The 13,800-nt window shown below is 44.1% G+C and overlaps 1 protein-coding gene across 4 annotated transcripts in view; it reads left to right on the forward strand.

Moving 5' to 3' along the window:
- The window catches only part of SOX5 (SRY-box transcription factor 5), a 729,285-nt gene that overhangs the window by 192,615 nt on the left and 522,870 nt on the right, over positions 1-13,800 (forward strand). For all 4 annotated transcript variants that reach the window (XM_060279172.1, XM_035127886.2, XM_035127887.2 and 1 more), the window contains one exon: positions 2,244-2,323. The gene's annotated coding sequence lies outside the window, so the exon portion shown is untranslated. The remainder of the gene's footprint in view (positions 1-2,243; positions 2,324-13,800) is intronic.

The raw sequence follows: 13,800 nt of genomic DNA on the forward strand, positions 1-13,800 counted from the left end.
TAACCCGAAGCATGGGTGTAATTGGTTCCGGAAGTCTGTTCATAAACTGAAGCGAACTTTCCCACTGAAAGTAATGGAAAATGAATTAATCCGTTCCAGATGGGTCCGCGGCGTTCGTAAACCGAAAATTCGTAAACCAAGTTGTTCATAAACCGAGGTTCCACTGTACTGTGCTTTCATTTTTTAAAAAAAGAAAACTGATTTTATTTTATGAAGTGAAGGGGAAATATATGTGATATCCAATGACACTAACGGTGACAATGCATTAGGAAAAAACAACATTTCAGGAAAGGAAAGAGGCTCTATCTCCTCTTTGTTTACGAAAGCATGACACTGTTGAAAAGAAGCTGCTAGTTTCACACTGTCATCCACAAAACTCATGATGTGCCTACAAGCAAAGTGGAAAGAATGTCTCATTTGTTCTTCACTCAAAGTGGGGTGGGGGAGTAGTGCATGGTCTGTGGTGTGTAAATGGCTTTGGGTTTAACTCTTTGGTAGTTTTATTCCCATCCTTGCAATCTCTAGAGGTGAGAACGAAAAAATCCACCAGCATGGATAGTATACAGTCAGGTCTTCTCTGCTTATTTTTTGTTTTTCATTTCGCCTTCCCATAAAGAGTTTGAGGCAGTTTAGCATGATGCTGTACTATCAGCCGCTGATTTGTGTGCATGCTGAAAGATCTCTCATCTTTCAGGTTTGCTTCTGCTTAGCCCCACTTTAATCAGCTGGCAGAGCCATTTTATGCCAGTGTTGCCAGTTTCTCAACTGGGAATCCATGAGTCAGTGTGCTTTCAGGGTGCCCCATCAAACACTCTCTGGGCTCAGCCAGCCCCCATCCGGCTGCCTTTTTTTAACAGCCAGTCCAGGGGGTGGATCTGCATGTCTTCTTCCTCTTCCTTTGCCTCAGGGTTGCCCCTTGTAGAACTCAGCAGGCAGGAAGATGGGGACAAAACTAGACTGAGTTGAGACTGCCTGTCGTTGGCTCTTCCTCCCTATCAGCCACATGGTAGAGAAACATGCAGTTGGGAGATGCTAAATTGCCCTGAATCTGTAGCTTGTTCTTCCTCTTGTCTATTGCCTCCCTTTCTTCCCAGCTGGATTCCAGCATCAGGAATGAAACTGTCAGCAAGGCAATGGAAGAATTTGTTGGACCTTACATTCTTGGCAGAGTTTTGAGTTCCAACAGATACTGGGTAATTGATGTCTCCCATGGTTACTATAGCTTCCCTTTCTGAAATTTTGGAAAGCTACTGTAGGAAGGCCAGAGGGCCTTCTCAGTAGTGGCGCCCACCCTGCGGAACACCCTCCCATCAGATGTCAGGGAAATAAACAACTATCTGACTTTTAGAAGACATCTGAAGGCAGCCCTGTTTAGGGAAGTTTTTAATGTTTGATGTTTTATTCTATTTTTAATATTTTGTTGGAAGCCGCCCCCAGAGTGGCTGGGGAAACCAAATGGGCAGGGTATAAATAAAGTATTATTATTATTATTATTATTATTATTATTATTATTCAGTTAATCAGTCTGGCTTGGAGGTCTATAGCAGACACCCACAGTAAGGTCTCTGTAATTTCCCTCTCCTACAATTTTTACCCATATGCTCTCAATCTGCCTTCCATACTCCAGGTCATGGTTGTACACATCCTTTGCATATAATACTACTATTGTGAAATTGCTTTGAAATGCTTTTACAGGAAGTGATTCATAAATGAAAACAACAATAGTAACTCTGGAGAGGCCCAATAGCCCTGTCCTCTCTTGCATCTGGCCTCTCTTGCTGAAGCTGATGTGCATGAGCACAGAGGGATGGAGAGCCTTGCATCAAATATTCCACCTCCCTCTCTACTTTGTGCCTCCACAGATCAACAGTCCTTAATAAGTCTTTAGTGTGTGTGTTTGTAAGGTGTTTGGCGTTCATTCATTTTGTTTTCGTAGGACAATTGACCATTTAACACATGGGTAGGCAAACTAAGGCCCGGGGGCCAGATCTGGCCCAATTGCCTTCTCAATCCAGCCCGCGGACGGTTCAGGAATCAGCGTGTTTTTACATGAGTAGAATGTGTCCTTTTATTTAAAATGCATCTCTGGGTTGTTTGTAGGAATTCGTTCATATTTCCCCCAAAAAAATATAGCCCGGCCCCCACAAGGTCTGAGGGACAGTGGACCGGCCCCCTGCTGAAAGAGTTTGCTGACCCCGATTTAACTGGTAACATGGTGTCTCCCCCCCCTGTTTCTTCTTCAGTTTCAGAGGCAAATGAGGATATAAAATACAGGAGTGGTGGAGTGGTTAAGAGACAGTGGTCAAGCTGGGAAGCTCAACAGGTAAGTCTTGGATTTTCTGCTTTTAGAAATGTACTTTAGATTAAAACTAGGCTTGGGCCTAGTGGGAAAGCCCCAAATATTGGAGCACCCTCTCTTCAAGAAGAAAAACCCAGCCATTTTAAATTCCATGTGCCTTATTGAAAACTGTCCATTGCTTAACAGTGAAAATGAAAAGATGGGGGTAGATGGTCAGGGGAACAAGAATGAACCAGGCAAGTGGAAATTATAGATGTGAGATTAGGTTCCATTCTGCATGTTTTGTAAGCTGTTACACAAGGAGGTCACAAAGGTTTGGGGGTTGATCTTGTAAGATCCTTTGTTGAGATCTTGTTGCCTGTGTTTGGTTGTGTGGCTTAGAGGAACGTTTTTCTTTCCTTCCGTGGTATACAGATTTTCTCTGAACTTCTTATATGCACAAAAAAACGGATGTTTATTAAAGGCTGAAAATGTATGCTTTGACTTTATTGACTTTCAGTTCAAGACTTTAGCATGCTTTTGGATCAGCTGCCTCTTTCATGTGTTGGCTGGATGTAAAAACAGCTATAAGAGGAACTCAGTTGGCTGTAATATGGAAGGGAAATGACCTCTACTGCACCTGTGCTACCTCATTCAGATTTTCATGCATCAGCCTCGTATTTAGTTGTCATGAGTATGTATACTACTTTTGCTTAGCTCATGGTTCCTGACATATGAAACATCAAATCTACCAAGTCTGGTCTTCAGATGCGGCAAGAGATGCCTGATTTGTCTCCTGGACCTGAGGTTCCCAGGAAATAAAGAGCAACAGGGTCCTCTCAGGCTGGCTGATGGCACGGATTCCCTGGCTTGGTCTACCTCACATGGGTCTTTCTTAAGCAGCTGCAGGGGAGATGGGGTAGAGGGTACCCAAGCATTTTCTCAGACCATGGATGGTTCCATCAGGAGTTGACAGTGTGCAGTTTTTAGGGGATTCTGGTCCATGAAAGCTTATGCCACATTAAATTTGATAGTTTCTTGAGACTGAGGTGTCACAAGACTCTTTGTTCTCGTTGTTTTTACAGCGGAGGGAAGGGAGTGAGCTGTTTTGTGTGGCTGGTGGCAAACAAGGAGGCAGGCTATCCAGTCTAGCAGGCACCTTTTTCAAAATGCGTTGGGCAATGGTGCAAATGCCCATGAAAGCTATTTCCCAATGATAATTGAAATCTTGGCCATTTCAGAATGATTTGCCCATCAATTCTGTTTGTTACACTGTCTGTGCCTGTGCGTGCAAATTGTGGAGAACGCTCTCAAACGTATATAATTTTCATATAATCCTGTACATCTGCAATTTAGCTTCTAATTTGTTTCTTTGTAGTATTAAGCAGAGACAGTGGCTTATTTTTTAATGACATAAAAAAAAGGTTTTCTCTCCAGGGGTTTTGACCCGCGTGGCAGAAAGAGCTTGTGTATCTTTTTCATCATCAAGACAAAGACTGAATTCTTTCTTTTTGTTTAAAAAAATATGAAGTGATTAAAGAGAAGAATGTTTCCCCTGAGATAAGATACGTTCTTTGTTTTTTCTTCTTCCTTGTTTTCTTTCTCTCATCTGTATGTCATTTCTCTCTGTCCTCCTCCCCCCTCCCCAGTGTGGACTCCATTTTCGGATGCTTACCACCATGGTTATAAATATAGGAGTAACATATTGGGATCAGAATCAGGACACATAGAATTAGTCATATTATTCTGCTTGCCATATAAAGACACAGGAACTCAGAAAGAGAACAGGAGGTTTGCTGAAACTTATCTTGCAGACAGGATTCCCCACATTTGTGTCGTGCCGTCGGCATGGCTAGAGCTGGGATGGAGAAATTGTAACCTTCCAGATGTTGTTGGCTACAACTCCCATCATTCCTGACCATTGACCATGCTGGTTCAGGCTTTGGGCCAACTGAAAATGTTTTGTTGAATGAGGTGAAGGACAATATAGTGTATGTCCTCCTGGTTCATCGGTTTCTCATACAGAAGCCTTGTGTTTGTATAAGAAAGGACTATCTAATGTAGCTCTTTGCTGGAGATGTAATATGGACAATGCTTCTTTGAAACATATGCTTTTACTGTGACCACACTTGCTATGTTTGGGGAGAAAGTGATGGACTATAGAAACAAGACACTTAAACCTTAAGATTTTCAGAGGTGAATATGCTCTTGAACTATATACCCATTATATGGAAAATGACAACAGGACGACGAAAATGGATTCTACATACCCTAATGGTGGCCAAGAGATTGATACTGATGAATGGGAAGAATAGAGATACGATCTTCTTAATCAACGGCTTGACAAGATGAGAATATAGGCAACACATATGAATGGGCAGCTTATGGACACAGATTTTCTTTGGATAAATACAATGATATTTGGAATGAGTTTATTAGGTTATTGACTTAATAAGAATAAGAATATATACATCTGAGGTCCAGCACCGAGGGCCTTCTGGTGGTTCCCTCATTGCGAGAAGCCAAGTTGCAGGGAACCAGGCAGAGGGTCTTCTCGGTGGTGGGGCCCGCCCTCTGGAACGCCCTCCCATCAGATGTCAAAGAGAAAAGCAGCTACCAGATTTTTAGAAGACATCTGAAGGCAGCGCTGTTTAGGGAGGCTTTTAATGTTTAATAGATTATATAATTTCATTTTTCTGTTGGAAGCCGCCCAGAGTGGCTGGGGAAACCCAGCCAGATGGGCGGGGTATAAATAATAAATTATTATTATTAATAATAAAATATTAATATGCAGAAGCCAACTGGAGTGTCAGTTAGATCTTACTTCAGCATTGACAACATCACTGTGTCCTCCACTACGACTGAGGACTCCACACTAGTTAGGCAAACGAGGCAATGTGGCACACACTGCTCTAACTGAAGGATACAGCTGGGACTCAGAAGCAGCATCAAGGGGCCTGCCTTGCTGCCCTCCAGCATTTGTCACTTGATGCAGTTGCCTTGCTGTCTAATGGTAGGGCTGGCCTCCTGAAGCGGATGGGAGTTGCGAGACCAGCAAGATCTGAAGGGCCGCAAGTTCTTTATCCTAAGCTAGAGTCATCAAGATCATGGAGCCGATACAGCGCCTCCCAGGTGTGTTGCACCCTTAACCATCCATGGACCAAACTAAGGCATTTTTGGAGGAGATGCTTTAGTTATGAGGGCACCACCTGCCTTCCATAGGTGATATCAAGGGGGCAGATGGTACAGCTGTTGCACATGTTCAGATGTGGATGCACAGACACACATGGGGCCTTAGCAATATAATATAAAAACCCTCCAACTATCCACCCATCTGTTGCTGACATCCCTCCAGCATTGGCATCCACCAACATAAGATACGGTTTCAGTGGCTCGAGGGTACACAGACTAGTTCTTGTGTTCAGACGCAGCCTCATCTCAGAAGAGATTGCCCTGTTGCTCTTCTTTCTCTTGCCCGTCTCACGAGATCATGGGTCTCGGCAACAGGCGAGGAAACATTTGCTTGCTTTTTATTTTATTTTATTGTTCTGCACCATGCTTACTTGCTGTAGCATTCCGAATTTCTTGGACAACGTATTCGCATCAGTGAGTTATCTTTTATTTTATTATTTTTCCCCCCGGCTTCAGCTCTAGAAATTTTGTAGTGGAGCCACATCAATGCTTGTTGCATCAAAAGTAGAGGATTACCACTGCTGAACACTCTGTGTCAAGATGTTGTTGTGAGGATCAGAAGCAGCTGGTGCCTAGCGGATGATAGTTTTATCCACTTTAAGCCCTACCAAGGGTTTACCATATGGCTAGGCCTATGCTATAGCATACTTTGCATAATGGTTAATCCAACCTTTCCTTCTGCCCCCCCCCCTTTTTGCAGCAAGAAATACATTGCTCCTTTATCTCTGAAGTAGACCAGCCTAAATTTCTCCTCCTTACTTAACTCTTAAACCTCACATTCTGCTCCTCATAGGAAGGGACCCAGGGGTCATCCAGTCCAACCCCCTGCAATCCAGGAATCTCAGCTAAAGCATCCATGACAGATGACCATCCAACCTCTGCTTAAAAACCTCCAAGGAAGGAGAGTCTACAACCTCCCAAGAGAGACTGTTCCCCTGTCGAACAGCTCTTACTGTCAGAAGGTTTTTCTGTACGTTTGGTCAGAATCTCTTGAAGCCATCGGTTTGGGTCCTACCCTCCAGAGCAGGGGAATACAAGCTTGCACTCCTCTTCCTCCTTGATTTTTGAAAGGGAGAATGGTCCCTCCACTTCTCTGTAACATGAGAGCAGGCTTGCTAGATCAGTCCAATGATCCATCTAGCCTGGAATCCTGTTCTCACAGTGGCCAACCAGATGCCCAGCCACAAGAGCCCGCTCCCCTCCTGTGCTCTCCAGCAACTTCTAGTCAGAAGCATCACAGCCATGGAGGCAGGTGTGGCTATCATGCTTAGTAGCCATTGATGAGTTGTATTGTATTTCCAGAGGCAGGAATTCACAGGCCGTATGCACTCAAAATACGGCACCACACTTAATGACCGTGTCAATGCTGGGTATGATATAAGGCCAACGCAAAGCATTTTGTTGCCTGAGGCAAAGAATGAGGAGAAACCCAGTAGTCAAGGCAGCAGCACTTACCTGACCTTCTGTCACCAGCATAGCTGTGGCTTCCTGGGGGAGAATGGAGGAGGTGAGAAGCAGCAGTGAGGTTGGTGCAGTGCAAACACTCCCATGGGAGCACCAAATTAGTTCCGTTGGCGTGTTGGCATCCTGCTGACCTCCTACCCACATTCCTTCAATGAAAATAGGGACATCCTATTCCATAATAATAATAATAATAATAATAATAATAATAATAATAATAATAATAATACAGTCATACCTTGGTTTAAGTACACTTCGGTTTGAGTACTTTCAGTTTAAGTACCCTGCGGACCCGTCTGGAACGGATTAATCCATGTTCCATTACTTTCAATGGGAAAGTTCGCTTCAGGTTAAGTACGCTTCAGGTTAAGTATGGACTTCCAGAACCAATTACATTCATACTTCGGGTTAAGTACGCTTCAGGCTGTGTATTCCGCGGACCTGTCTGGAATGGATTAATCCACTTTCCATTACTTTCAATGGGAAAGTTCACTTCTGCTTAAGTACGCTTCAGTTTAAGTACTCCACGGACCATCTGGAACGGATCAATCCACTTTCAATGGGAAAGTTTGCTTCAGGTTAAGTACAGACTTCCGGAACCAGTTGTGTACTTAAACCGAGGTACCACTGGAATAATAATAATAATAATAATAATAATAATAGTGTTATTATTTATGCCCCACCCATCCGGCTTCCAACATATATAAAAACATAATAAAACATTAAACATTTTAAAACTTCTCTATACAGGGCTGCCTTCAGAAATCTTCTAAAGGTTGTATCTCCTTGGCTCAGGGGTTGCGTAACTCCGTAACCCTCCAACATTCCTCCAATGAAAATAGGCACATCCTAAGGGAAAGCGAAGGGATGCGGATGGTGCTGTGGGTTAAACCACAGAGCCTAGGGCTTGGTGATCAGAAGGTCGGCGGTTCGAATCCCTGTGACGGAGTGAGCTCCTGTTGCTCGGCCCCAGCTCCCGCCCACCAAGCAGTTTGAAAGCACGTCAAGTGCAAGTAGATAAATAGGTACCGCTCTGGTGGGAAGGTAAACGGCATTTCCATGCGCTGCTCTGGTTCGCCAGAAAGGGCTTAGTTATGCTGGCCACATGACCTGGAAGTTGTACGCCAGCTCCCTCGGCCAGTAAAGCGAGATGAGCGCCGCAACCCCAGAGTTGTCCGCGACTGGACCTAATGGTCAGGGGTCACCTTTACCTTTAAGGGAAAGCGGGAAAGTCCAGTATCAAATCAGAAACTGGCATGGCTTCTGTAAATCTGGGACCTCTACTGAAGCCACACGGATGCTGGTACAAGGAGGTCAGATAGCCACTACTGGCCTGATGACTGCTACTGATGACACCCCCTCCAAATGCTATGGACAGAAGCTGACCAAACCTCTTCCAACCATGGAGAAAGAGCATAACCATCATTGCTAGTAGCCATTGATAACCTTGGCCTCCATGAATGTGTTCAGTCTTCTTTCAAAGCTATCCAAGGTGGCCCCATGGGAGCTTTGCATACAGAAGGTCACAGGTTCAATCTGCAGCATTTCCAGGTAGTGCTGGGAAAGAAAGATTCCTTATCTGCAATCCCGGAGAGCTGCTGCCAGTCAGTGTTGACATTATTGAGTTAGATGGACAATGATCTGACGGTATTAGGTAGCTTCTTGTGCTGGAGTGAAATGAAGTAAATTAGAGGTGGTTTGGAAAAATATTCTCCCTATATATATATATATATATACTTGGAATAACTTTTCCCTTAACTTGAATATTATAGTTTCATTGGTCATAATCTCACTTTCCATTCAAATAACTGGAGAGCCTATATATATATATAATGTTACGCTGTTATTTCCTTTGAAGTTAAGGTCAGGCTGTTCCTGTCCTTTCCTCCCCGCCTCTGGCAAATCTTTGCCTGCTTAGAGGATGATCCTTCATATTTTTAATAACTTCTGATATCTATATATATATATATACATACATACATATATATCTATTAAATGGCAACTCAAGAGATCAGCTTAGTCTTTGGCCATGGGGAAAAAAAATCCTCCTCTATTTCTTATTCCCCACGTCTCTCAAATGTGGTTATCCACATTGTTAAAAGGACCAGTTCCCCCAGCCCACCCCCACTCCATGAAATCCAAAGAATGAAGTGTGAATCTTACAGTTTTGCTTTGTAAGTCGTTGGTGGGTGGGGGAGATTGGAACAGGGGACAGAGAAAAGACAGAGAAAAGAACTTCCTGACAGTAAGAGCTGTTTGGCAGTGGAAATTGCTGCCAAGGAGTGTGGTGGAGTCTCCTTCTTTGGAGGTCTTTAAGTAGAGGCTTGACAAGCATATGTCAAGAATGCTTTGATGGTGTTTCCTGCTTGGCAGGGGGTTGGACTGGATGGCCCTTGTGGTCTCTTCCAACTCTATGATTCTATGAAGAAAGAGCTGGCAGTATAATTCCCGAGGCTTAGCACAAACTGAAGAGATTTCGGTATTCTTTCTTTCCCTTTCTTTCTTTCTCTCTTTCTTTTTGTAAAGAACACATCTATTGTGAACACAATTATAAGCTTTCCTGCTTAAATCTGACCCATCAGAAAGACATGCTGCCACCAGTATCATTAGCAAGTAAAGTGTTGATAACACTAGTCAAAGGCACAGCAGATTCCTGGCTCTTTAAGCGTCTGGACTAGCTCCCAATATTAGGAACAGGGCTCCGGCTGCCGTCACTTCTCCTGTGCTAACATACGCCCTGCCATTAGCAGTCTGAAGGCAATTTTAATAAAATACATAGGCCTGCCGAGTTGGCCTCGGAAGATAAATAAGCAATGCGGAAAAGAAGCTTTTGTTTAAAAGTAATTATTTAAACTATGTATTACAGGTAATTTCCCTCCACCAGTAAAGCAAAATGCTATCAGAATTTCAATAATGGTTTTTGTGTGTGTTGCTTATCTAGATAACACGATATTGTCATTTCGAGGAGCTTAAAATGGCTGTTTTATTTCCATTTCTGTCAAATGGAAGGCTAAATAGGGCCTGAACACACATTTAAACATCATTTGTTTGTTAAATTCTGGGGAGGACGGTTCTGTTTTCCTGATCCTTTTTATGGTAATGCAATGATGGTCGTTTCATAAGCCTTTGAGTTGATTTATGAGGCCAGGGGGAAAGTGTTGGCCAAAAGAGCAGCTCCCCCCCCTTCACGTTGCACAGGCATAACACCTTCAGGTTTAATAAAAATATCATTAAAGAATTTTATCTTGTAGTAAAGTCCAGTCACGGGGGTACTTTAAAGAGTCGGTTTATATACTGGGAAGCCACAGAAACACTCATTTCTCTTGATTGCGTTCCTCTCCTCTAAAGAAACAAATATTTCTTCCCAAAGTCAGGTGGGAACGTGGCTTTATTTTCCCCATTCTGTCCACACGACCTGCAGGGCCTGTCAAACTTTTGCAGCCAAAGGCCTAATTTCCTTCCAGGCTGTTTTTTTGGGAGGGCACATGCCTGGGCTTTGAGCTTCTTGGGAGGCCTTTCTCTCAGTCCTGCCACCTTCTCAAGGACTTTTGGTGAAGACATGGGAGAGGACCTTCTTGGTGGCTCCTCCCAGATTGTGGAACTCCCTTTTATGGGGGGGGGAGTGTTGGGTTAGGACCTGGGAGACCAGGGTTCAAATTCTTGGGCCACTCACTGTCTCTCAGCCTAAACTACCTCACAGGGTTGTTGTGAGGACACAATGGGTAGGGGAGCATCATGTACATCTGTCAAGCTTCGTGGAATCGGCTTCCTCCCCCCGTGGCAGTAGAAAAGGAGATCAAAGGAAAGGAACATCTTACCAGTTAGAATCTTTAATAACCACAGTGAAAGAACAAAGAACCTGTCTCCTAGAAATGGTGGTGCTCCCAATTAAGGTTTACACCACCTCTGTCCCTATTCATCTACGTCACTCCTATGTATTGTAATCTGAGCTTGTACCCTCTGTGCTTTCTGTTCCGAGACTTTCTGAGCTCTTTGTAACTTTGGGGAGGGTGGTGGAGGAATGCTTTCCAGAGACTGTGAATATGTTAACCCTCTCTCTTCCATCCAGTGTTTCCTTCTGAACTGTGCCCCTCTGCAAACCACTGTTCCAAATCTATACTGTCCTTCTGCTCCTGGGAAGATTCAGGATCAGGGGGAGGGGGTGCCTCTCACCATTGCTCCTCAGTCCAGCCCTCCTTAGCATGGTCCCTGACAACATCACTTTGAGCTCCTTGGAGGGAAAGTGGCATATCAATGTAATAAATAAATAAAGACAATGACCCAGTATACCTGAAGGAGCATCTCCACCCCTATCGTTCTGCCTGGACACTGAGGTCCAGCTCCGAAGGCCTTCTGGCAATTCCCTCACTATGAGAAGTGAGGTTACAGGGAACCAGGCAGAGGGCCTTCTCGGTAGTGGCACCACCCTGTGGAAGGCCCTCCCATCAGATGTCAAGGAAATAAACAACTACTGTACAGTATCTGACTTTTAGAAGACATCTGAAGGCAGCCCGGTTTAGGGAAGTTTTTAATGTTTGATGTTTTATTGTGTTTTTAATATTCTGTTGGGAGCTACCCAGAGTTGCTGGGGAAACTCAGCCAGATGGGCGGGGTATAAATAAATAAATTATTATTATTATTATTATTATTATTATTATTATTATTATTATATTTGCCTTAAACACTGGAGAACCAAAGACAGTGTAGAAAATACTAAGCGAGATGGGCCAGTGGTCTGACTTAGTATAAGAGTTAGGACACTCTCTTCATTCTCATATTTAAATGGCTACACATTTCTCATAAGTGGTTGTTGGGTGTTCCAAGAAACCTCAACACCAAACCAAGCATCTGATGCAGGTGTCTGTCCACCCCCCCCAAAAGTAGTTCAAATAAACCCTCCTGGATCAGTAAAAAAAGGGCCAAGTGCTCATGGCTTCCCACCCCAGTGGCATCCCTGAGAGCCACCCCACAATTCCCCCTTTCCCACATAAGCAAAATAGTTGCCATTTTGTTCCTATGGGATGATGTTGGGAACAGCCACAAGTTCACCATCAGCTGGGGATGCCTTGTACCACATCTGACCATCGGTCCAGCCCATCAGTTTGTTGACACCAGCAGCAGTGAGCTTGTGGTCCTCCAAATTTTGCTAGACTACAACCCCCATTGCCCTTGGCCATGCTGGATGGGAGAAACTGGAATCCAGCAACACCTGGAGGTCCCGGGTTCCCAACCAACGGCCTACAGTGGCAGCACGCTCTCTGGGGCTTCAAGACTCTTTCCCATCTCCGCCTGCAGATGCTGGGAATTGAACTAGGAAGGTGTGGCGATTCGCCACCTAGACGAGACCCAGTGTGTAAGGGGTTAAGCTTGGAACAGATAGAACACTCAGGGGCGGGCTCAGCCAAGGGATAAAAACCCTTCCCGAGTGGCAGTTTAGGCAGTTGAAGTTAGTTGAGGTCGAGGTTAGGAGTTAGTTGAAGTTGGGGAGTTGGAGTTGAGACAGTGAGTGAGCTAGTGAAGTCAGAGTTGGTTAGTTAGTGAGAGGCAGAGAGCTAGGTGGTGTATTGGAGGGTAGGAACATACAGACAGGATAGCAGTGTGATATAAAAATAGTAGTGTTGTATAACTTAGAAGGTATAGGCAACGTTTCAAGTTCATGTACAAGATTCTCAATCCAGTAACTGCACGCTTACGTAACAATCAATAAACTAAACTTGTTGTTTTTAAATCACATCCTGGTTTGTGCCCTTTGAGAAGTAGATCCAGCTGGCACTCTGAGAGGAGCTGCCAGCTGGCACTCTGAGAGGAGCTGCAGCCTGGGATACAATGTGTCATTGGTACAGCACCAATCGATCTTGAAAACATCCAGTGGTGCTGTACAGGTCCAGGCAGGGCTGTGACAGAAGGCTTTGCCTACCAAGCCACTGAGCTATGATTCTTCCCCTCCCATGACTTTTGCGATATTAACCACAGGTGGGAACATAGGAAGCTGCAGGGGTACCAACTTGAATAAAATATGGGGGACAGGTAAGCTCCGGCCCACAAAACTGAACACATGATACAGCATGCACACACACCATTTGAATAGCCATATCCATCAACTGGGGAGGAGGCCCTGTTAATTTTTTTTTACTGGGGGCTGAAGAGACCTTAGCCCCTAGGAGTTGGCTCCTATGGGAAGCTGCATTATACCAAATCAAACCTTTGGTCCATCTAGTTCAGTATTGCCTTCAGTGAATAGCAGCAGCTCTTCAAGTCCCAGGTTTCAGACAGAAAGTTCCCCAGACTTACCTGAAGATGCTGGGGATTGAATTCATAACTTGCAGACCAAGCATGTGTTCTACAAACTGAGGGCGTCTTGCTAGTAAATAATGATGCACTCGCCGGTTCAATTGTTGTTTGTGTACTGATGGAAAAGGACTTTGCCTGGAGCCCTCGACATGCAACTTATTTTACATAATTTTTATTGTTCTTGTAACAAGGCCAATGAATACAAATTTGACATCTCCCCCCCTTTTTTTATGACAACGACGCTGAACACTCAATTACATATAGCATATATACCCTGCTTAGAACCTCTTTGCAACTAATAGCCTAGCTGGCCCTGTGGGAGATATTGCCAATACACATTGTATTAAATTTAATATAATCCTGCAGCATACATTACAGTTTACACTGTTACTTAAATTTAATTTGTATTAGGATGATTCATGGTTTGCAATGACCGCGGCAGAAGAATACCAATGGCGAGTTTAGTACAGTTTAGCACCGAGCGATACTTCGGGAATAGATAAATAAAAAGCATAGCTTTTCTGACAAACGCCTTTGGCGTAATCACGGACAAGTAGGAATGTGACCCGTAACAGACA

The sequence above is a fragment of the Zootoca vivipara genome, chromosome 10, assembly GCF_963506605.1.
Source record: "Zootoca vivipara chromosome 10, rZooViv1.1, whole genome shotgun sequence".
Lineage (NCBI taxonomy): Eukaryota > Metazoa > Chordata > Lepidosauria > Squamata > Lacertidae > Zootoca > Zootoca vivipara.